The sequence below is a fragment of the Chamaea fasciata genome, unplaced genomic scaffold (assembly GCF_029207755.1).
Source record: "Chamaea fasciata isolate MVZ Bird 193981 ecotype frontalis unplaced genomic scaffold, bChaFas1.0.hap1 SCAF_6, whole genome shotgun sequence".
In the NCBI taxonomy this organism is placed as follows: domain Eukaryota; kingdom Metazoa; phylum Chordata; class Aves; order Passeriformes; family Sylviidae; genus Chamaea; species Chamaea fasciata.
The window spans coordinates 44,577,349-44,599,897 of NW_027094091.1; the positions used below are offsets into that span (position 1 = coordinate 44,577,349).

General features: G+C 40.8%; 1 long non-coding RNA gene across 1 annotated transcript; it reads left to right on the forward strand.

The window, feature by feature from the left end:
* Nucleotides 1-861: 861 nt before the first annotated feature.
* On the forward strand, nt 862-21,699 carry LOC136290655 (uncharacterized). Its single transcript, XR_010721283.1, has 3 exons — nt 862-947; nt 1,425-1,560; nt 21,504-21,699. It is a non-coding gene; the product is annotated as an uncharacterized lncRNA (long non-coding RNA).
* Nucleotides 21,700-22,549: the final 850 nt, after the last annotated feature.

Genomic DNA, 22,549 nt, shown 5'->3' on the forward strand with positions numbered 1-22,549 from the left:
TGAAACAAAAGGAATAAAATCAAAGTGCTGAAATCCTGTTGTCAACGGAACTCAGACTTGAATTTAAACCAGCACTTTCCTTCCATACATTGAAAAAGTTGACAAATGCAACCTACACCAACATTAAATTAAAAGAAATAGCAACAAATCACCTTCTACTCTACTTCTCTCTTGCAAGGAATAAGCAAGGGCCTCCAACATGTGCCCAGGCAATAAATAGTAGATGGTATCTTATCTCTTTGATGGTTTTAGACAGTAGGGAGATCTTTACAAGAGGTCTGTAGTTGGTGTCAATGGTTTTAATGAGCCCTTTAGTTTCTTTTTTTTCAACAAAATAATTGGGCTTTCTGTATAAGCAGCTGTTATGAGAAGCTTGGGGCTTCTCACATGTGTAGGTGAGCTCTGATACTACAGCATGTTTAAAACATAAAGTGAAGGATAAGGATTCTCAGCTTTGGGAGCTGAAGAAACTTTTTTTTCATATCCTAATAAGTAGAGATGTTTTTTCTCTGTTCAGTTTATTCTTGAGAAGTAGCACAGTAATTTTTTCTTCTTATGGCCCTCTTTATCCTTTATATGTGTTTTTCTAATAAGTAACAGGCTTTTTTTTTTTTCCCCCTGAGACAGTAGAGGGGGAGAGGGTGACTGCTGGGACCCCCTGCAACAATTGCTGTTTCAGAAAATTAGTTAAAACTTTGTGTCTTCCTTGAGCAGTCTGTTACCCTAATAGTTAAGCTTTGCCTGCTAGATACAGGTGAAAGCTATGTGCCTGCTCAATGCAGGGAGCTTCTATCCAGAGCTGCTAATATATTGATCAAGGTTTGTTTCTCTACTTAAGCATATGCAGAACTTCATGCTGAGGAGAATTTTATGGATGTATTGGTGCTGGTTCAGGTGCATAAACTGCAGCATATGCAAGAAACCACAGGAAAGAAATTTGGTTCTTGGTGAGTGCAGAAGTAATGTGGTTTGTTGATAATCCTTGATGTGGTTCACTTAACTGATGTATATTTTTTTTTCTCCTGTAAAGTTTCAGAGATGTGATTCAGGCTGTTTATATTATGATGTGACCTAGGGATTTCATTCACGCTCTGTTTGTGAGCTGGTGTTTTATGGCAGAACTAGGGAGTCTTAAGATGCATGTGGTCATACCTATGAGACTGAAAGGACTGTTTAAATCTTTGATGGTCCATACATCAACTTTCACTTTCCTGGGGTTTATTATGTGTAAAGCAGGGGCTGCCACCAAGACTTCATGTGTGCTCTTTCCTAAACAAAATTGTGGAAATGGTTTCTCACAGAGACTGTTGCACAGAACTGAATGGCTTTCCTTTTGCTACTAGTGTGCTATTTCTGTAAGTCTGTTCAATAACACTTAACCCTTTCACTTAATTTCATTCTGGTTTTGATCTGTTTATACCAAGTTCTCCATCTAGATGTGTACAGAGGCATTTGACGAGGTCTCCAGTGATTGATTCCTTGCTCCCTTTATGTGGTGTGTGTGATGAGGTGCTTTCTTGCCAGGATCCCTAAGGACTTGTGCTGTGCTAACAATAATTGGTAAGTGCTTTAAACTGCTCCTAGATATATGCTTATATGCATATGTTATATGCTCCTAGATAAGGAGGGTGAGTGGTATGTATGTGGGAAGGACAGGGCTTATAATTCCCCAGCAGAGAAAACTTTTTCTTAGCCAAATGTGGGGTTTATGAATCTATTTGTCTCATCAGTGGTAAAAAGGATATATGTGGGTTGTAGGATAGTAAGGATGGGCTCTTTCTACGTAACTATACATATTCATGTTAAATGAGACCAAAGGGCACAGAAAGCAACTGTCATGCACTTCTGAAGAGTTATTGTCTCTTTAGCTGTTGGGTCTAGAATTGAAATTAAGGCCTCCCAAATGGGAAACTTCTCTGAAACTTGTGAAAGACAAGCATAGACCTACCCGAAGGATTTAAAAAGGTAACATATAGAGGCTGCATTGGACATATAAAAAGTGCCTTTGTCTGTGTAATGTGCAGCATCTGAGGAAAGTTTCACTTCACTAGAAGTGCTTGTTCATACTGAAAAACTCAACCCCTTCACAGGTTTAACTTTAAGAAACTGAACTCGTGCCTGGATTTTCCTTTGACAATTTTACTTTCCTTGTTGGTAGTGTTTCCATAGTATTTCTTAAATTAGTAATTAATATCTGAAAAAGATCTCTTTTATAGAAGCTGCTCTAGTGAAAAAAAAAATTGACTGAATAATATTCCTTTAGCATATAGCTGTAATAGCTAGTTGATTTTTATGGTCTCACCATTTTGTATTGGTCCTAGGGATTCAAGTTTTTTTTTCTTCCTTATGCTAATGTTGTATCTACTAGTATAAATGTGGTCTGTTGACAGGAAAATAATTAAAAAATAAGCATATAATTCCTATAGTGTGCTGCTAAGGTCCACCTTATGTCTTATTAATCAAAGAAAGAAATACTGATTTGGGAGTTAGCTCATTACATCAGGTGTGGCACAGACCATGGAAATGCCTCATAGCCTATGAATGTGAAGTCTGAGTTCTGATGTAAACAACCACCTAAGTCAATATCTTCTATTTAGACCTGAGTGTATAAAAGGGCAAAGGAGTAGGATTTCCATCTCAGATGTCTAGTAAATTAAAAAAAAAAATCATCAGGTGATGTTTGTCGAGCAAACTCAGTGCATCCACTTGTCATCTGTGGATGGGAAATTGCATCCTTCAGCTGAAGTCCTGCTTTTCAGTTTAATATGACTGTTTGGGTCTACATCATCTGCTTTTATGTTATATTTAACTGTCCTTTAAGGGACCAAAGTGGTGTGACTGCAACTAGAGAGGGAGCAGATCGTAAAGCAGTAGTGTGATTGAGGTTGGTGTATATGTCTAGCTACGATAGGTGTTTTCAACTGCTTTGTGGAAGTGGGATGAATATTTAGGTAGTATTGGCTTCCCTGTTTTATGACTAAGAAGAACAGAAGTTGCTATCATGGTGTCTGTGATGTGCTGGGCTCTTTTTAAAAGAACTAGCTGCAAGTATTTTCTCCTGTCAAGTTTCTGATTTTTCTCTTGCTTCTATAGAACTTTGCAGTCTGGCTTCAGGGCAAAATATTCAGCAACTTTCATCTCAGATGGTGAGAATGCTCATGGGTTCTCCCCAAAATATATACTCCAACTTGAGGGAAATTGCAGTGCTAGTGGTTAACTGTACAATATACTTCTCGATGAAGTGGAGAGGTTTGCCTTGGCTTCGGAGGTTGGCCTGACATAAACATTAGTTTGGCAAGTCGTTGGACTGGCACTTTTACTCTAGTTGGTCAATAGTTGACCCAAACACCCATGGTGTTTTCCAAAATGGAGACTGACTAAAACTGCTTGTAGTGGAATACATGACTTAAACCAAAGCCAGTGTATCTTCTTCTCGGTTTAATTAAATGGACTTTTTTTTTTGTCTATTTGGAATTCTAGATTTGGTGAGCTAAAAGTTATCTTGAGCTTTACTCACAGCAGGAAGTCTGGATCATATGTGCTGTAGTAGACTGTTCAGAGACATCTAGAGTGCAGGAAACTGGGTTTATAATTAGAGCAAGTGACTGGCTTTTGGTTTAGCCAGCAGGCCATTTCAGAGGTGGGAGGTGGCTTGGGTTGTGTAGTAGAGAGGGCTACAGGGGTGGCTTCTGTGATAAGGGGGTGTCAGCTTCCCCTATGTTTGATAGAGCCAATGCCAGCTGGCTACAGAATGGACCCACTGCTCACCAGGACTGAGCCCGTCAGTGCCAGTGATAGGACCTCAGGGATAACAGAGTTAAGAATGGGGGAAAATAGCTGTGCAACAGCAAATGCAGCCAGAGAGCAGTGGGAACGTGAGAGGAACAGCTCTGCAGACACACAGGTCAATGAAGAAGGAGGGGCAGGAGGTGCTCTGGGCACCGGATTCCCCTGCAGCCCATGGGAAAGTCATTGGTGAGGCAGCTGTGCCCCTGGAGGTCCACAGTGGAGCAAGTGGATGCCCAAAGGAGATTGTTACCCCATTGGAAGGCCATGCTGGAGCAGCCTCCTTGGCAGGACCTGTGACTTTGTGGAGAGAGAATCCCACACTGGAGCAGGTTTGCTGTCAGGACTGGTGACCCTGCAGAAGAGTCATGCCAGAGCAGCCTGTTCTTGAGGAATTGCATCTCATGGAAGGGACCCATGCTGAAGCAGTGAACTTCTTTGAATGTCATTGTATGAATGAAGGGCGAGACACCAAGCCCATGAATGAAGGGCCAGACACTGAGTCCTCTTCTATGGTAGCTTCTCTAGTAGTTTGCAAGCAGGCGTTCTACAAAAGCAGTATCAAGAAACTTCAAAAAAAACCCTTCTCAAATGTAATTCTGGCTTGCTGTGCAGTTCATTCAGACCTTGGTCATAGAAGGTGAGTTAAGGTGAGTGCAAGGGTCTAGCACTTAAGTGGGAACTGTAGAAGACATTCAAATCTTGTATGCAAAGAACTACTTTGCAGGAGTACGAGATAAATGTGGTTAGAGTGCAGGCAAGCTGCCAGCAGCATGCCACAAACTGTTGTGTAACTGCAGGACAGTTATAAATCAAATCCTTTGTATGCTTTTTCTCATTCAAAGTAGATGTTAATCCCTTAATATCTCAAGGCAATGACTCATCAGGTGTTAGGTGCTATATGTGGGTTAACAAAAAACATCTTGTCAACTTTGTTGGTTACTATTCTCACCAAACCAGCGATGTTGCTAGGCTTTGGTTTTACTCCAAGATATCCAGCTTCTGTAGCTCATGAAAAGCCTTGTGTTGTTTAGTAGTGACCCTGTTCCTCATCTTAAACATATTGGAAGCATCTATAACATATGCTATAATGAGAACAGATTGTGACCCTCATACCCCCTGATTTGAATTGGATTCTTGCAAAGTCCAGTTCTATCCAGGCACTTATAATTGTGTTCTTAGGAATCATATGTGCTAATTATCTGTAATCATGCTGTGTAGAAAAAAAAATTGTGTGCAATATGTAACTTTCCTCAAATGTATGGCTCTCCTAGCCACTTGGTAATGTTTCTTTTTGATGCTGGCTGGAGAGAAATCTTGCTGACTTTTCTTCTACTATTTTATTTCTCTTCTGAAAATGAATTGTAAGACATCTGTGTTTCATTGGAAAGCTACTGAGCTGACAACTGAAGAAATACAGGAGGACTGTGAGAAAGTTACGTGCCTTGGGCATTTGGTAGCTTAATCTCTTCATCCATAAGTGAATAGGTCTGTCTTGTAGGAATTTATCTGTGGAGGCCTGTGTCTTTGGTAGTATATGGAGGGAGGATAATTCACCTTTGTTCATTAAATCAGTGTGAGAATGTGTTCAAAATAGGTTGGCATGGCATATGCTGTGATCTGAGTGGTTTGATTCAGTAGTGGAATAATCACAGAGCTGTTAAGTCTGGAAAAGACCCCTAAAATAATGTCCAATCATTAACATTAGCAATGCTGAGTTCACCACTAAATCTTGTCTTTAAGTGCCACATCCATACTTTTGTGACTAGAGATTGGGATTTCACTGCTTCTCATGGCAGACTGTTCCAATGCCCTGACCACCCTTTCCTTGAAGAAATTTCCCCTAATATCCAGTCTAAATCTTCACTGGTGCAACTTGTCAGTTTCCTTTTGTCCTACCTTTTTTTTTTTAACTGGTGAGAAGAGGCTGACCACACCTTTCTACAAGGTGCTTTCAGTTGTAGAAAATGAGAAAGTCCCCCTGAGCCTTCTTTTCTTCAGGTTAAATAACCCCAGGTCTCTCAGCTGCTCCTGATCAGAGTTATGATCCAGACCCTTCCCAGGCTCTGTTGCCCTTCTCTGGAAAAGTTCCACACCTCAATATCCTTATTGTTGTGAGAGGCCCAGAACTGAACACAGGACCCGAGGTGTGGCCTCACCAGTGCTGAAGAACAGGGGGCAATCACTGCCCTTGTCCTGTTGGTCACACCGTTGCTGGCACAGGTCGGGATGCCATTGGCTTTCTTGGCCACCTGGGCAAACCCTGGCCCATGTTTTCAGCTGCTGTTGACCAGCACCCCCAGGTCCTTTTCTGCCAGACAGCTTTTCAGCCACTCTGCCCAAGCCTGTATGCAATGCCTGAGGTTGTTGTGGCCAAAGGGCAGGACGCAGCACTTGGGTTTGTTGAAACTCTTTGCAATTGCAGGGCCAAACTCAAATGTTGTGTCTGATCATGTGTTTTGTGGGAATGCTATGTGAGCTTATCGGCATTAAAAAATTACGTGAAAGTCATTGTGGGACAGATGGAGATTAATCATGGCTTGATGTTTTTTTCTACAGAATATTCGGGAACTACCACAATTCCTTCTCTGACAAGATAACTTTTATTTTAGACCATTGTCCCCATGAATATATGTAACTTATCAGTCTCTCATGATGACTTATTCTGTATTTCATCTGATTGGCAACATTAGAAGCTGAAAGTAAACTGCTCATTCTTTTCAGCTATTCAAGAAAACCTAAACACTTCAACGAAACTCTGAAAAAAAACCCTTTTTAATTAAAAATTTGAGACTTGAAAAAAGAAACAAGCTAAATAACTGGGAAAGAGTGCTCTACTTTTTCAAGAAGATAGTAGTGAAGGCTGCCCAGCCCCTTTCCTTTGGCTAATTTTTACAAATGAAATTTGCCCAATTATCTAAATGCAGGCTGGTTTTTGCTATGAGGCCCGAAGTATACCAAAATATGAAGTGGACTCTCTCCGGGGCTTGATCCGGAGAAGACAGCTGGGAGTGCTTTTACTTTGCTGGCCTGGATACAGGTTCCTCATTTTTTATATTCTTGCTGGAGATCTGTGTGTCTGACTCTTGTGTTGAGGTTGAAGTCGATGGGAGTTATCTTAATTAGACTGTATCATAATATATGCACAGACTAAATCCTCACTTTTGTGCCTTTGGTCAATCTAGTCTTTTGGAAGCGAACCAGATTGAGTCAATGGTGTTTGGATGTGTGATTTTGATTGGTCTGGAATTTGACTGCACCAGTTCATTGTCCAGTTCATGGCAGTAGTGTTATTGCCTGTGGTATGTCTTGGCCCTGAAGAGCAATGGGCCTTTGGCAGGGTTGAAGGTTTCGTGGGAGGTTACTGAGAGTAGGGGAAGGGTGACCTGATCTTTTCTTTTCATTCCAGGCCCAGAAAAAAAAAAATGTTCTTTCCATGGTCAGCCATTTGACTGTGAACTTGGCCACACTAGTTTCAGTGGTCAAGCTCTGCTGTGTTCTGGCCAGCCCCTTTTCAGGATGATCAGCTGTGTTCTTGCTGGCAGGCAACTATTTTAACACCACTTGCTTCTACAGTGAGACTTCTTATGTCAAGTCCAGCCTATTTGACAATTTTGAACTAATGTCTGATTTAAAACTATTTTCAGCCTGTAATTACTACAATGAAAATACCAAAGAAATTGATTTCTTATATTCCTCGCATTATATTACTCTGGATTCCTGTCTAAGTGCCGAGGGGTTAAATATGATTCATGTAATCTACTTTCCCACTAATCATTTATTCAATTGCCTATTAGAACTCAGGCAAGAAAGACCAAAAAAGGAAAGGGGAGAGACCAACCTGGAGTATATATTCAATAAAATGCTACAGAAAACCCCCCAATCATTAATTATATAATCAGCATTCTGCAAGACTTTTAGCCATGATCTTATTACTATAATTAATTGTAAGAATCATTTTGTAAACCGAGCACAATAAAAGTATATGCAACATAACAACATCCAAATTAAATCTAAATCCCAGAATGAATAACAGAGAAAGCTGGAAAATATTACTAAGAGAGGGCATCATTAAAGGAGATCATATTTCAATGTCAAAATCTGGTGGGCTACTTGTGCTGCAGGAGTAAATCAATAGTGTTGCATTGAAAGGACTGGGCCAGATCCACTTTGGTGCAATTAATCACTACTCCATTAAAGCTTGGAGTGGTAGGGGTAGTTTCTTAGCCAGTAAAATTGGATTTTCTTTTTGTAGCTTCTGGGACCAGCATGTTGGCAAAGCTTCTGTGCTTGGCTAGTTTTTTTTGCACTGAATAGGTAAGATTGTCCATGTACTTGAAGGATTTAGGAAATCTGGTCCCTTTCTTTTAGTAGTGGGGAGGTTCTTGAAGGATTTCACATGACAAATATCTTCCTACTGGCTAGCTTTCTGTAGTCCTTTGCTTCTGATAGTGGTAGCCCTACTCTATTTTTTAAGACTGTTTCTACAATAAATAATTAAAGTATGCAGACAGACCCCACAAACACCTGCCAGGCTTCCAACAAAGTTATTTTATGATACTTTCAGGATTCTACATTTAATATTCCAGCAGCACAATATGTATTGCATTACCAGCCTTTGACTGCAGTATTTTGTCATCTTTTTCTCCTTTTCATTTATTTTTTCATTATTTTTTTCTGAGGATCAATGTCAGGATTCATTTAAAAGCTATAGAGCAATATATATAAAATAGTCCCAACAACTATAGGCTTGGTTATGCCATTGATTTCTTTTCTGAGGAGAATTCCCTGCTGTCTGCTATGGTGAGTTGCTCAAAGATATTGATAGTGTGTATCTCTCTACAGGGAATTTTGATTTAAAACATGATACCTTCTAGTCAAAAAGGTCAATGTGAAGTGCATTAGCTTTGGGGTAAAATCTGTATTGTACAAAAAACCCCAACAATCCCCGCCACCTCCTCCCCAGCAGACTCTAAACTTTCTCTGATAGTAGAAATGAGTGTTCCAGCTGTGATGTCAGGGAAACCCCTCATTAATGCTTCCACCTCTCCTTGCTGAGACCTGACAAAGTACTGAACTGTGGTCCACACTGAACTTCTTGGGATAGGGCAGGAGGCAAATATGCCTGATGGTTTTCTCTGTGGAGGATCCCCCTTATCTGTTGCTCAAAGCCGTGTTTGTTTTATCTGGATGGATTGGCCAAGGTCCAGATTTTGAGGAACTTTAGGACCTTGTCTTGCATTGTACTGTTCCTTGCTAGTGAGTGCTACATGCCAGCCTTGGTGTGGTAGCATGCCAACGTGTGGGTCAGGATGTGCTTTGGAAGGTTTGCTGTGACACTGCAATGTATTTATTGAGCTACTGCGTTCAGAGCACCCCTTAAATCCTCCCTCAAAGAAAATTCTACACAGGAAATGCAGAATGCCTTGTTAATTCAGTTTTTAATGGTGAATGCCCCATGGATATCCCTTTGATAATCACAGTTTGCTTCCATGAGCAGGCGAGCAGGTCGTACCTTCTTAAGTCTGCAAATTTCTTCAGGTAAAACTGAGTGTTAGCCAGTTCTGTAGATGAGGGGAATAATAAAAAGTGGATCTTTGGCCTCTGTCTGTTTTGCAGGTATATAAATAGTGGAAATACAGCTGAGCCAGAGAACTGCATTTTTTTGTGACGAGGAGAAGATGTTTTAAGTCACTGACTAATTTTGTTTTTAAAGACTTAAATGTCCTTAAAGCATTTTTTGCTTTGGAAGGGTGATTCTGATGTTTTATAGAGTCAGCCTCATGTTTAAATTCATTTGTCCTCAACAATGCACTGCTGCTGCATTTAACAAGTTATTTTAATGGTAGGGTTAAAATAAATGCCTTTTTTTCCCCAGTAAAATAAAAGTGCACCGTCTATATGAATTAATAATTTCTAAAGTAATAAATATTATGAACTTATTCTAAGACACACTAGGATAATATTTTTCTGGTTTTAGACCATTAGCCAATTTTTACATATGCTCTGGCATGCTGGAGAGATGCCATAGAGGGGTCTGCATTTTTATCTAGTGCAGCTGTTAGACCAGTTTCATTGCTTGAGTGATGCATCATGTCAGTGAGCCCCAGGGAGTATGTCCACTTCTCTGGCCAGAATAAGGATGCCAGGACCCTTCACAGGATACAGGCATGACTCCCCCTGTGCTGAGTCCTTGTCCTTGGCTAGGCAAGGAAGGTGTTTGATCTCTTGTGCTGGAAAAGCTTTGGCATGTGCAGAAGTTCTTCATTCACTTTTGTGTTTTGGCAGACTGGGTGTCCACGTCCTGCTTTGGGTACTGAGGCACTTGGGATTTGAAGGAGAGGTAATGCCCTTTGTATAAGAGCATCTGTTTATTTGGATTATATAGCATGGAAAGCATTTGTGGTTATATTGACCTTTACTTGTTTGCTGCTTCTGTGCAGTGTCTGAAATTAGATTATTTTTTAAAGTTTAGCTGCTTAGGAAGGTTTGGGAAAATGTTAGCTGTCATAAAATGTAGGGTGTTTTGTATTGGAAATAGATATTACCTTCCGGGTAGCAGTAATAGCTATTTTTCCTCAAAGAATTACATAGTACTTTCCGTTGGCTTTAATCCTGACCCTCAAAGAATAGATTTTACCATCTGCATGATAACTGAGTTTGGGAAATAAGCTTCTAAAGGAATAGTAGATGCATCGTCTGTCCATGTGGGATTATTAAACTGGAACAGCTACATGGTATTTTGTCAGTTGTCTCCCATCTTCAATTTGAAACACGGACAGCTCAGTTTCTCCATTTACAGCTTTGAATATACTTGAGAAACTAATAAACTGAAATGACAGATACAGAGGGATTACAGGATATCAAGCAGTATTTTCCAAATGGGGTAACAACTGCTATGAAAAAACATTCTATTGTAATAATGAAAGTTATCTTCTTACATCTTCTGCTTGCTGGTCTGGAATCGCCAAAGAGATGAAAATTTTCCTGGCAGCAAAATACTCAGCCAACCTGCTGTGGGATGTTTGCCAGTGGTTACTGCTCTTAATAACTAATGTAAATAAGCCCCTCACCATTACACTGGGAAATATCTGATGAAGCACTCTCTGTTGATTAGGCTGACATAAATCTTTTACTTCTCTGAAACCTCTCTTTTGCTGCATCTCTGTGAAACTAGTGAGATGTTAGTGACTCTGGGGGCATCTCACCAGGCTCTGGCACAGTGATGAAAACCATTGGAATCACTGTCTGTATTCTTTCAAACCATGGGTCCCTCTGAGGTACGTGCAAAAACTAGAGAATAGATTTGATGGCTGTGCAGAACAGTCCCTTTCAAAGCTTCCATGGGATTTGGGAGCACTACCTGTCTGACTGATGAAGCCTTACTGAAAACAAGTGAATACTGAAGCCAGGGCTACCTGGACGGGGTTGCTATGAGTCCAGGGATCTCAGTGCAAAAGGTGCTAGCAATAACCCTGTGGCAAGTGTGCAAAAATGAAGAACATCTTAGCAATGAATTGTATTTGGAGGAAGTACTCTAAACTGGAAAGTTTTCCCTTGTAGGACACTTGAATCTTTGCTGGGTCTTGCTATACTTAGAATCTGACGACAAGAATACTGTTTCTTCTTGTTTGATTTGATTTCAATCAAGAAAATCATTATTTGAAGGGAATCTTCAGGCATAACTGTAAGTACTTGCTTAGCAACCTTGTATTAATGGCCTTTCTGAACAAAGGTGACCCTGAGTACATGAGTATTTTTCTTTCTCCATTGTCTCTGGTCTTATGATTCAGCCAGGGATGAAATTTAACACAGTTGGCATAGAATTGCATAAGTGCATTCCAGGGACACTCCACAATACATAAGTATAAATTAAATTTAACAAGGGCAAGTGCTGGATTCTGCACTGGGACAGGGGAACTCTGGATTTGTGCACAGACTGGGGATTGAGATGATGGAGAGCAGTACTGTGGAAAGGGACCTGGGGGTCCCGGTGAATGGCAAGATGAATATGAGAATTTTCAGGGCAATTGTGCTCCTTTATATTTCTCCATTGCCCATGCTGCCTGCTCTATAGCCTTCTTTCCTCCTGAGGAAGCAGACATAAGCAAGAAGGAGATACTGCAACTTGCTGGAGGAAATGGGGTTTGCAATTTCCTAGGGTTCTAAATTTTTGGTAGAGTTATTGAGGAACTGGGTGTGGGGGGGAAATACGTACCCTGGAAATGGAGAAGGCCACTGGCATCTTGAGCTGTTCTGACTGCAGGCAATGAAAGATGGTCAGGTCTTGTACCCTGCTCCACATATTCACACCCCCTCTCCCTTTCCTGTCCCTGATGGGCAGTGTGAATTGTCCCAGGATAAAAATACCAGGTGGCAATTGTCCTAGGAACACCAGGTGGGAATTGCAGGAGGAGCTGTCTGGATGCTCAGATAATAAATGCATTGCTGAAATGGGGAGACTGTGGGGATTGCAATTGACTTTGGTACATATCAGTCTTCCAAAGGGTATAAAATTTAACACAGTTGGCATAGAATGATGGAGACTGGGCTAACTGTGCAAACTGGCCTTACAAGGTTGCAGGCAACTTCCCCACCCTGACAGTGATGCTTGCAGGGCACATCCAGACCAAAGATGGGTAACACGAAGATGAGGAACATTCACTTTTGGATGGGTGAGTAAAAGTAAACTCTAAGATTGATCACACACAGAGATAAAATTCTAAAGTAGCTCCATAGATGCTTTGTTACTGTTACTTCTGCAGGGCCAAAGACTGCAAATCTGTACATTTCTAGCCAAACCTACTTATACTATAGCCCTTTAGAATATTATATACTGCATTGGCAATATTTAGATACTGAATTAGCCATAAGTGTTATCATAATCCTCCTCACAATCAGTGTTATATTTCTTGCACCCTGACTGAGAGCATTCTCTTAATTTCTCTGCTGTCACTGTCGAAGAGCAGGTGAAGTGAGGTGATATCCCCCTCTCCTACCTGATGGACCATAGGACCTGTGATAAGATTATCAGGAACTTTCCTGTTAAGGTAGAGCTCCTTCATGTCATGCCTTCAGAGGCAGCTATCCTGGAGGAGAAAATTCATTTCCAGATCAATTCACTGTGACTTGTTTCTGTTCCTGCCCTTAAATTAATCTTTTCATGGCTAAATGTAACAAATTGGAGAATTGCTAATATTATACTTTTCACCAATATAGTAATTTCTATTTTGTGATTTCAGTATCTCTCTTCCCCTCAAACACTGCCAGCATAAAGTTGAAGTTGTCTCTATCATTCAGCTTTGTTTAATGCACTCCTGAAATAAAGCTTTTAGAGCATAGTATCACTGCATTTGTGGTGGCTCCTCAGACACCTCTTATCCATCAGTTTTAGCAGTGTAGCACAGTCTGTTATAAAACACATGTAATAAACATGTAAATTTCAGCTCTGCTACAAAAATATTTTTGTCTTAAGCAATATCCATTGGTTTTTATTGCATTATATACCTGAAAATGTTAAATTCAAAAATAAAGACGGAAATAAAGAAGGGATCTGCTTTCTTTTTTTTTTCTTTTTTTTTTTTCTTTTTTTTTTTTCTTTTTTTTTTTTTAAATTATTCATTACTTGGCTCAGAATGTCAGATAAGACTGATTTCTGGCACATGACTTTTTGAAGGTTTTGTATTGCAGAAAAGCTTGCAATCCTCAACACCCTCTCCATTCTCTGCAAACATTTAGAACAGCTATTTTCTCCTTCAGATGACAATTTTCATTTCAAGCAGGCTACAAGAGGTCATTTAACTAATTTATGTGGAGATGAGGGAGGGTTGGTGGCACAGGCTTGAGAAATCAGGGAGATATGCAGCAAATAAGACTGCAAAAATAGTTGATGAAGTGCCATTGCTGTCAGCATTTGCAACTGTAGATTAAGGTGTTCACATCCTAATTTAGCCTTGTGCTTGAGGCACACCATTAACCTCCTGACAGCTAGCAAAGTGCATGCACTATGGATCACCTGATCCATTTTTTTCTTCCAAATGTTGACTGTTTAAGTGCTGCAGAAGTCTTAAAACTCTCTGGCCACAGGCTCCTGTTCTAATTTTAAACTAGAGTGATTATATGGAGATATGGAGCTGATGCTATTGAAAGGGACAGCATGCTGTCTCTGAAATACAGACAACGTTCCCAACTATTGTCACACACATCAGCAGCCTGGCTTCTCCTTTCCAAGCTGTGTGTTTCAGCAAATTCCACAATAATAAAAATTCAGACCATGTTATCTTCTATGAGTAATTCTCCTGCTTATGCAATGTTATTCCAGGAACTGTGCTCTGCCAATGCCAACAATTGGCACGGATTTTGTTCCAAGTACTGCCATGCTCTTAAGCAGATTTTAGTTATCGCAGTAGATTATGCTGTGTGGGCTATTTGTTTTTCTGTGACAGTTATGTGTTAAATTTGATATTTGAAAGATAGGTCCTGTTACAAACGTTACATGCATTCATCTTGATATGGGGTGAATAAGAATAAAATAATTTTCTCATGCTGTGCATCAATCACACAGATTCCCTGAAGTGTTTTAGGTATGTCCAAATCCAGCCAATCAATTGCTTTCATAAAAGTTAGCCTAAATCCTCAGATTTGATGGGCAGTCACAGTGAGATCCCAAAATCTGGTTCACTAAGGCACAATGGAGAAATAGCTGTTCTGCACCCAGGTGACAATAGCAGCACCTTCCCTCCTCTTCAGCTTGTTGGAAGTTGATCCCAGAGCAGGTGCATAGTTTAAAATGGCCAGAAAAATGCTTCCAGTGGGATTCGCTATATGAACAGGTTAGTTTCAAACTGTTGCTGGATTTTCTTGCTTTCCCCTCTAAGATGCAGAGGTTTTCATAATACTTTGATGCTGTCAGTATTTCTCTTGGTGGAAAGAAAATACCATCTTGTTTTCATTGCTCTGTCTTGAACTTGCTGAAGTTTTTAGCAGCCTCCTGCTGTGGAAGAGGTTTTTTGCTGAGGTGCAAACTGGTACTGATCTGTTAAGTGTAACATTGCTTCCTGCTCTTCTGCCAGCCCTTTTCTCTGTGCTACAGCATCATAAATGTTCACAAGTGTATAAAACTTTTCACTTCCATGAAGCTTCTGTTTTTTTTATTTGGGAACTTGCTGTCTCTAAAAGAAAACAAGCTAACTGGTGTCTGCCTTGGATTCCTTGGTCCTTGGTGTTTGAGTAGTGACTACTGAGTTCCAGGAGGGTGGATGAAAATCAAAGTACCCATGCTGCTGAAGAATTTTTTTCAGCTTGTTACTTGTGTTCAGGATGGATGTGGCTGCTAAATGGTTGCTTTAACTTTTGAGGTCCAAGGAAGAGTTAAATCACTGCCCTCATGGAATGAGTCACCTCCTGACTGGGTGAGTCACCCAAAACCAGTGAGTGTTTGAGTCATACCTCAACTGGGTACTGACTACTGTACCATGAGGAGATGGTCCTTGCCAGAATACCAGTGCTACAGTTCATAGGCTGAACTTCTTAGAAACTGTGGGGGGGTTTTTTTGCAAAGGACATTGGGAGCCTGGATATTTCTCCATGTGAAAGAATTATGGTTATGTGTCAGTTCTTGTAACTGTGTTTGTGAATACATGGGAGAAGAAGAAAAACCTTCCACAGGTTCCACTCTTGGAGAATGACTCAGGAGCTGCTAGCATAATGGAATGACTCTTCCATGACAGGGAACAGTGGGAAATGGTGTTATCGCTGGCTTTCCAATATTTTCTTTACCATGACCTTCTCCTTCAGACATCTGGGCTGTTAAGGATGCTTAAGAAAAGACTGGCAGTCTCTGAGTGTGCTTTGGCTCATTCGCAAGCTGTACTTTTCACAGTGCTGTTATACTGAGCCATGGCAGGGTTATGCCTTACTTGCAATAAAATATTATTTCTGGTGATCTCTGCACAGAGGTGGCAGCAAGGCGAGATTTTTCTCCTAGTCCTTTATAAGACTACAGTGGCCTGATGAAGGACAAAGTCAGTATTCTAATATCCTATGTTTGTGTCTCCACTTTCTGCAGTGGAAGGGTTTTGTGCTCTTAAGAAACCTGAAGATAGAGAGGGGGAATACATCTATTTGAGTGCTCCTTGATATTGAACCGTCACTGAAGACCGCTTTGAATAAAAATGCAAATAAATAGCATTGTTAGTGCATGATCCAGAGTCTTAAAGACTGCTAGTCTTTTCCCATTACAGTGACTTTTGGTTTGAGATGGAGATCCGAAAGCCCCAAATTCCCATACTAACTTTACTAATTGTAACAGATGGCTTAAAATGGTTGGCCACAAAGGGTTAGAGTGAAAGGGGTAACACCAGGCTGGTGACCGGTCACTGGTTGGGCTCTGCAGGGCTCCATCCTCATCCCAATTCTCTTCAACACCTTTGTTAATAACTTGGATGCAGTCCCAAAGACAGGGACCTAGGGGTCCTGGTCCATGGCAAGCTGAATGTGAGTCACTGAGCCCTGGCAGCCAGGAGGGGCAACCCTGTCCTGGGGGACATCAGGCACAGCTGGGCAAGGGAGGGGATTTCCCCACTCTGCTCTGCATGGAGGCATCCTCAAATCGAGTGCTGGGGGCAGTTCTGGGTGCCACAACATAAAAAAGACCTTGAGCTGTTAGAGAGCATCCAAAGGAGGGCTGTGAGGATAGTGGAAGGTCTGGAGAAGAAGACTTATGGGTACTAAAATGTAGTATTTAAGCAACAGTCTATGCATAGGCAACTCATTCTCAGTTCCACCTGTGGGCCAGCATTTCTTATTAAAACTTCATACACAGTGACTTTCAGGATATCAACCTCTGCTTAGAAGTAACAGACATTACTGTGAGTTTCTGCAAGTGCTTGTTCAGGAGAGTTCCACCTTGTGCATTCCAGCTTGGAAAAAAAACTGTATATTAACAGTTCCAATGAAGCAAGGCCATGGCTGAGATTGTAGACTAGAAGGAAGATCTCTGTCAGTATTTCCTAATGGATCCTTTCTGAAAAAAATATAAATTACCAATTTTTCTAGGATGCTGTGTTTCTATTTTAGTTTTTTTCCTATTCAGTGACTTTATTATGCTTCTAGCTGCTCTGTCACATGGATTTCTGTTCTGCATTTGTGGAACACCATTAGAGGTGTTTACTGAGGAGGTGGTGTTAGGAATTCTTCAGGCTGCGGTGTGTCAGGTGACAGTTTCTATAGTGGTTTTGAACCACAGTCCAAGATGGTTTTTTTGATCATGTAGGCAAACAGAATCTTAGATTACAATGTGTTAAGTATAAAGAGAATACTGCTAAGCTTTTGTATGGCAGGGTTTGTTAGTTTTCACATTAGTGATCCTCTCATAAATCCATAAGGCTAATGTGGATGCTCTTGGTCCCCATTAACTTGTCAATGCATCAGTGTCAAGATAAGAAGAGCCTCTTCAGCCTGTTTCTGTCACTGTATATAGTGCTGCCTCTCTCAAGCCTTTATGGTCTTGCATTAAGAGGCAGTACAGAAAGATGGGTTTTTTATAAGGATTTTTGTCCAATCTACATGATAAAAAATACTGCTGTCTGTATGTATGCCAGTTGTATGTGTATGTATTTATGTCCGGCTCACCTGAAACATCTCAATGACAAAAGTAATTTCCATGCCACTTTCTGAAATATGCTTGTGTCCTTTCCTTCACTTATCACCACCTTAATATTTGTTTTCGCATACCTAAAAACCCCCAACTACAAGTGTTTATTCTCCTTAAATGCCTATCTTGCACCATTTGACATATTTGAGCTTTTTATTAATTATTTGTTTGAACAACACCCCTGAGTCCTAGATAAGACAAGGTCCCACTGAGACAAGTACTGTGTAAATACATAGTAAAAATCCCTGCTTTGAAGAGTTTCAATATAAACTGTGTTCCTTTGATCAACAATACAGGATGGACTGCTTTGCCAATCTTGGTCCCCTCTGAAACTCTGAGGCTTCTAATTTATCCTCTATTTGATCCTGTAAATTGCAGAATGGAGGCCACAACGGAAAAGATAGCTGAGGCGGGAGGAAGTAGAGAAGTACGGTGGAAATAAGAGAAACAAAAGTGATGGAGTAGTTTTTGTAACTGAGCAATGGCTAAACATTTTTAAAATGACTGGAGATGTGACAGGTACATAGTAATGAATTATATAGTGAATGAAAATGAAGGTGGGGATGTTGCATCTTCCAGCATTAGAGCTTCAAGGCATTGTGGTAACCTAGTAGGTGGCTAGTAGCTAAAAGTTAAGGGAGAGTTAAAAGAGATAATAATTTGTCATGCAATGGGTAGTTAAGCTGTTGATGTATTTGCCACAGGATACTGGACATGCAGAAAGCTTCTATGGACTCAAAGTGTCACTGGACAAATTAATGCAATAAAAAGACATTGCAGGAGATTAAACAGAAATGTTTCCTCTGGCACAGGATTGGGAAACAAATTTCCAGTGGGCCAGGAAGTAACAACTTTGCTCTCCAGTTTCAGCCCCTTACATCTGCAGATATCCATATCTAGCCACTGTCTGTCATGGAACATTAGTCCTTTCTGTGAGACAACACACTTAGTATTGTCATTCTGTGCTTTTTTTATTTGTCATCATCTTCTTGGGGAAGTCTGGGATGCCAATGTAATGGTAGCTACTAGATTTTATTACTATTAAATTTGCCAAAATGTTTTGCTTTGTGAACAAACACTGGCCTTTATTGCCCTTTCCTCAACACACAGTTGGTTATGTCTGTAAATGAGTCACTGCTCTTGGGCAGCTTGTCATGGCCAAACTCTTAAAGTAAATGGTCATGCTCCTACTGTGCCAGTCTTGGACCTGATCCCTCCACTATTTCCAAATGCTATTTCCTGTTGACATTCCTAATGTCTGCTGGGCCAGGGACGTGCTTTTTCTCCTATGCTGAATTCAGTGTAACTACTTCAAAGGTCTATAAAGTCCTGTAACAAGGCTGGAAACAAACAAAAGAAGACTAAAAAGGCTAAAAACAGATGTAGATATAAATTCTAGGTTATCTGCATAAATGTGCAGATAACTTTGGCAATGGATGGTTTATAGTGGTAGGTGCATCACAGGCATGGAAGGCCAGAATAAAGAAAGTTTGCATGGATTGACATGGATTCATGGCCTGTCTCTTTTGGATCCACTGAGATATAATAAGGGAGTGCATGCATACTTAATTCTCAGGCCAAAAAGCTAGACATTGGGTGTCTCTGCTAAAGGAGAGGCTATCTCAATTGACACAGCAGCCCTATGAATTCTTCTTTCTGCTGTGCTCCCCTCTTATGGACCTGCCATGCTTGCTGCTTGTTTCTAATTTCCATATATTTTTGAAAAATTATCACTATTTTTGCACAAGGTGCAGATTAGGAGGAGTACATAGAAATCAGATAATAATCTAGAGAAAGATGCTGGAATGTAAGTAATACCAACACTTTTCATGAAAGCAATATCAGTACTGTGTACTGAAGAATATTCTGCATACTCAATACCTTTTCTTCTTTGAGACCCAATGGGTAACTTTGATGAGCAACAGTACCTGTAGAGACACTAAAATCATCACAGCTGTCAGTTAGGCCTAGGTTAATGTATCTTGAAAGAGTGATTAATGGGTTTTGACAATATCATTGCCTTTCATATTTAATCAGATTATGCATCTGTTAGGAATGGTGCACTCCTAACATCTGCAGTCAGAGCCCCTGATCTGCATCCAGATCATCGTTTTGGCAGGAGCATGAAGCATAGTCTATGGTGGACTTTTGACAAGTTAAAGCCATGTGCTGCCTAGTGTACTTTAAAAATTGTCTGTGTTCACCTGCATGGCTCCTGTACGTGTGTATGTATGCTCATAGGCTCCTTTCCTGGTGAAGATCCCCATATGGCAAAGCACAGAGCCTGAAGACAAAGTAAATGGATTATTTCTCTAAGGGGGAGGGGTGGTGCAATATAGTGTTAGCACACATGTATCAGTATATATGTGCCTAATGCTTGCTTCCCAGCTCTCCTAGCTGCTTTTTTTGGAACTTGTCTCAAGCTGGCTGCAGTCCAGCCATAAGGGGCTGCTCTGATTTCCTCTGGACCTTATTTGCATCTCTAATTTGGTTGGTAGTGCTTTTTGATATTGTGAGGCTGTGGAAGGATGGGGGCAAGATCAGGTACTACAGTAGCGGGGGTTTATCTGGTCTACAGAAATTTAAAGGCTTATGATTTGAAGATGATCATATACCTATTTGAGAAGCTCTTAAAATGCATGGAACTCTGCCTGGAAATACACAGAACAAACTGATGTATTTTGGCTGAAGGCTGGCCCAACACTTATCTTTATTATCTTTTAAAATAATTCTGCTTTGAATTCTTTCTGAAACAAAACAAACTTACTTGGCTGTCAAAACATTCCTCAAGTAGGCAACCTAAACATAGTATCACAAATACATATGGTCCAAGAATTAAAAGAAATTCCATATTGACCATCTTTCTTTGGTACATGAATGACCTCTCCAAATGCTGTCAGGAATTTAGATCTGGGATGTCCTGCTATGCTGTGCACTGGCTGTGGATAAGGTAGTCCTTGTTGGCCAGGAGCAGGCAGGGAAAGGTAGTGGAACTGAACATGGGATGCACAGGAGAGTGCACACAATGGTTTTGGTTTCCCCATGCACCCAGCAGGAGCACCAGTGACTCAGCAGCTCCCCTGACAGCAATCTGGGGGATGCAGCAGGGGATTAGCAGTGCTCTGGAGTGAAGTAACTTACTGGCATTCCAGTGGGGAGCAATCATGATTCTGACCAGCCTCATTCTTTGCAGATATGTCTCAGGGCTTAAAAGCAGGCTATGAAAGTACACTCTGGGGTGAGTGTGAGCAGGAGCCAAGTGTGAGCCCTCATTTTCAGTTAGCCTCTGCCTAGGATTTGTTGGACTGTCACCATTGTACATGAATGATACTCCTCTGCTAACCTGCAGAGCATGCACCCCCCCACCCCAGAGCATGTGGGAGCAGGGCTTGCAAGGGAGCTGCAGCTTTCATAGGGAAAGATGATTTCTAGTTTCACCACACTCATTTCTTCTTCCTGTCAGGGACTTCATGGTATGCAGGGTCTTAAGCAATCTCGCACTTCCTTTGGAATATGAGGTCCCTGCTTTGACAGACTGAGAAGAATTAATTTTCCATTTAAATACCAGCTGTCACCCCAGACTGGTTGCATGACCATCTACATCTGCAGGGCAATTTTCTTTTCAGAAAAACAAGTCATCTTATTTCCTCTGTGAATCTCTAAAATTGAGGATCATTGTTTTTTTAAATAATAAGTAGTTAAAAGACATTCTGGTCAACAAACACAAAATAACAGCCTATAATTCCCCTGTCGTGACTATTGTAAAAAGCAGTATTTTATTAGACAGGCTTATCTCTTGATATCATCTCTTGGTGTATATTTGCCTTTAGATGTGTCAAAAGGTGTCCAAATATCCAAGATCAGATGCAGGGAGATTCTTTGAGGAATAATTATACAGTGGTACAACAAGAAAATATCAATGATTCATAATTTTGTTACATAAGTCATCATTCTCATTACTGGGGGAGGGAATTAGAATCACTTGTTCCACAATGTGCCTCAAAAATGGTCTTAAGGTTTTATTCCATGTTTCAGTACTTTCTTTTGTATTCTGGTTATGCAGCAAGTTTGGAATCCTGATGTGGGAGATCCTGTTTTCATCTCATGTGGAAAATCTGCCTGTTTGAGTGAACTATTAGTCCAAGCTGAAAAGACACAAAACAAAGGCACTGCTGAAGAAAGCTGCAGGATGGGGCACCTGCTTGACAGAAATCATCCCGTTCAGGAAAGCATATGAATGCCCATGTCCATACTCTCAAACAAGGAGCAAGGCAAGCACTATCAGGAATGATTTTCTAACTCAAGGCACTTTTCTGATGGTTTCCTCTGAGGAAGGGGTGGGGGAGGTGTAAGCTTTAGGGAGGGTGGACTGTTTCCATTTTTATGGAGTATGTTGTCTTGGGTATATGTCTTGGGGAAAATCTTGAGAACAGAGCTCGTCTGCATTCGTCTCTGACTATGGCATTGTCCTAAAGACACCAGGGAAACATTGGCTTAGTGAATCCTGTTGGCTAGGAAACCATTCCCATTTCCTCAGCATCCTGTTTGCCAACAGGGAAGCCTGTCTGTGTGAGCTTGCCTGGATTTTGACAGTTGAGTTCTGGGACATAGTGTGGAAACTGTGCCTGGAGGGCTTTCAGTATGTCCCTTACAGGCTGTTAGAATGAGGACTGCAGCTGGATTTCCTTTCCTTGAGCTCCACATTTTACTGTTGAAGAAATTTGAAGTGCTCCCAACTTTTTAAAAGGTTGGGGAAAAGCATAACCACAAAGGGCTGCCAAACTTAAAAGCCTGAGAACTAGTATAAAAACTGGTGCAGGACTTCATTAGTTGTCCTTCATCCATTAACCTCTGGAGTGAGTTTGCCATGGGACACCACTGAAAGCAAGTCTTGTGTCTTAGACACTAAGACCTTTCTGCTTGCCTACCCTGTAGTCACCCAGCACCTCAGAGAATAAATCAGCTTCAGGTTTTCCAAAGCCTCTAGAAATGGACATTTCCACATCAGTTGTTAGCCTACCAAATTAGGACTTGGTGGGTAGATATTTGACTGAAACTCAGTGTACAAGTGTCTGAAGTGTACAGGTGTCTGTGCCTATGGGAGCTGGA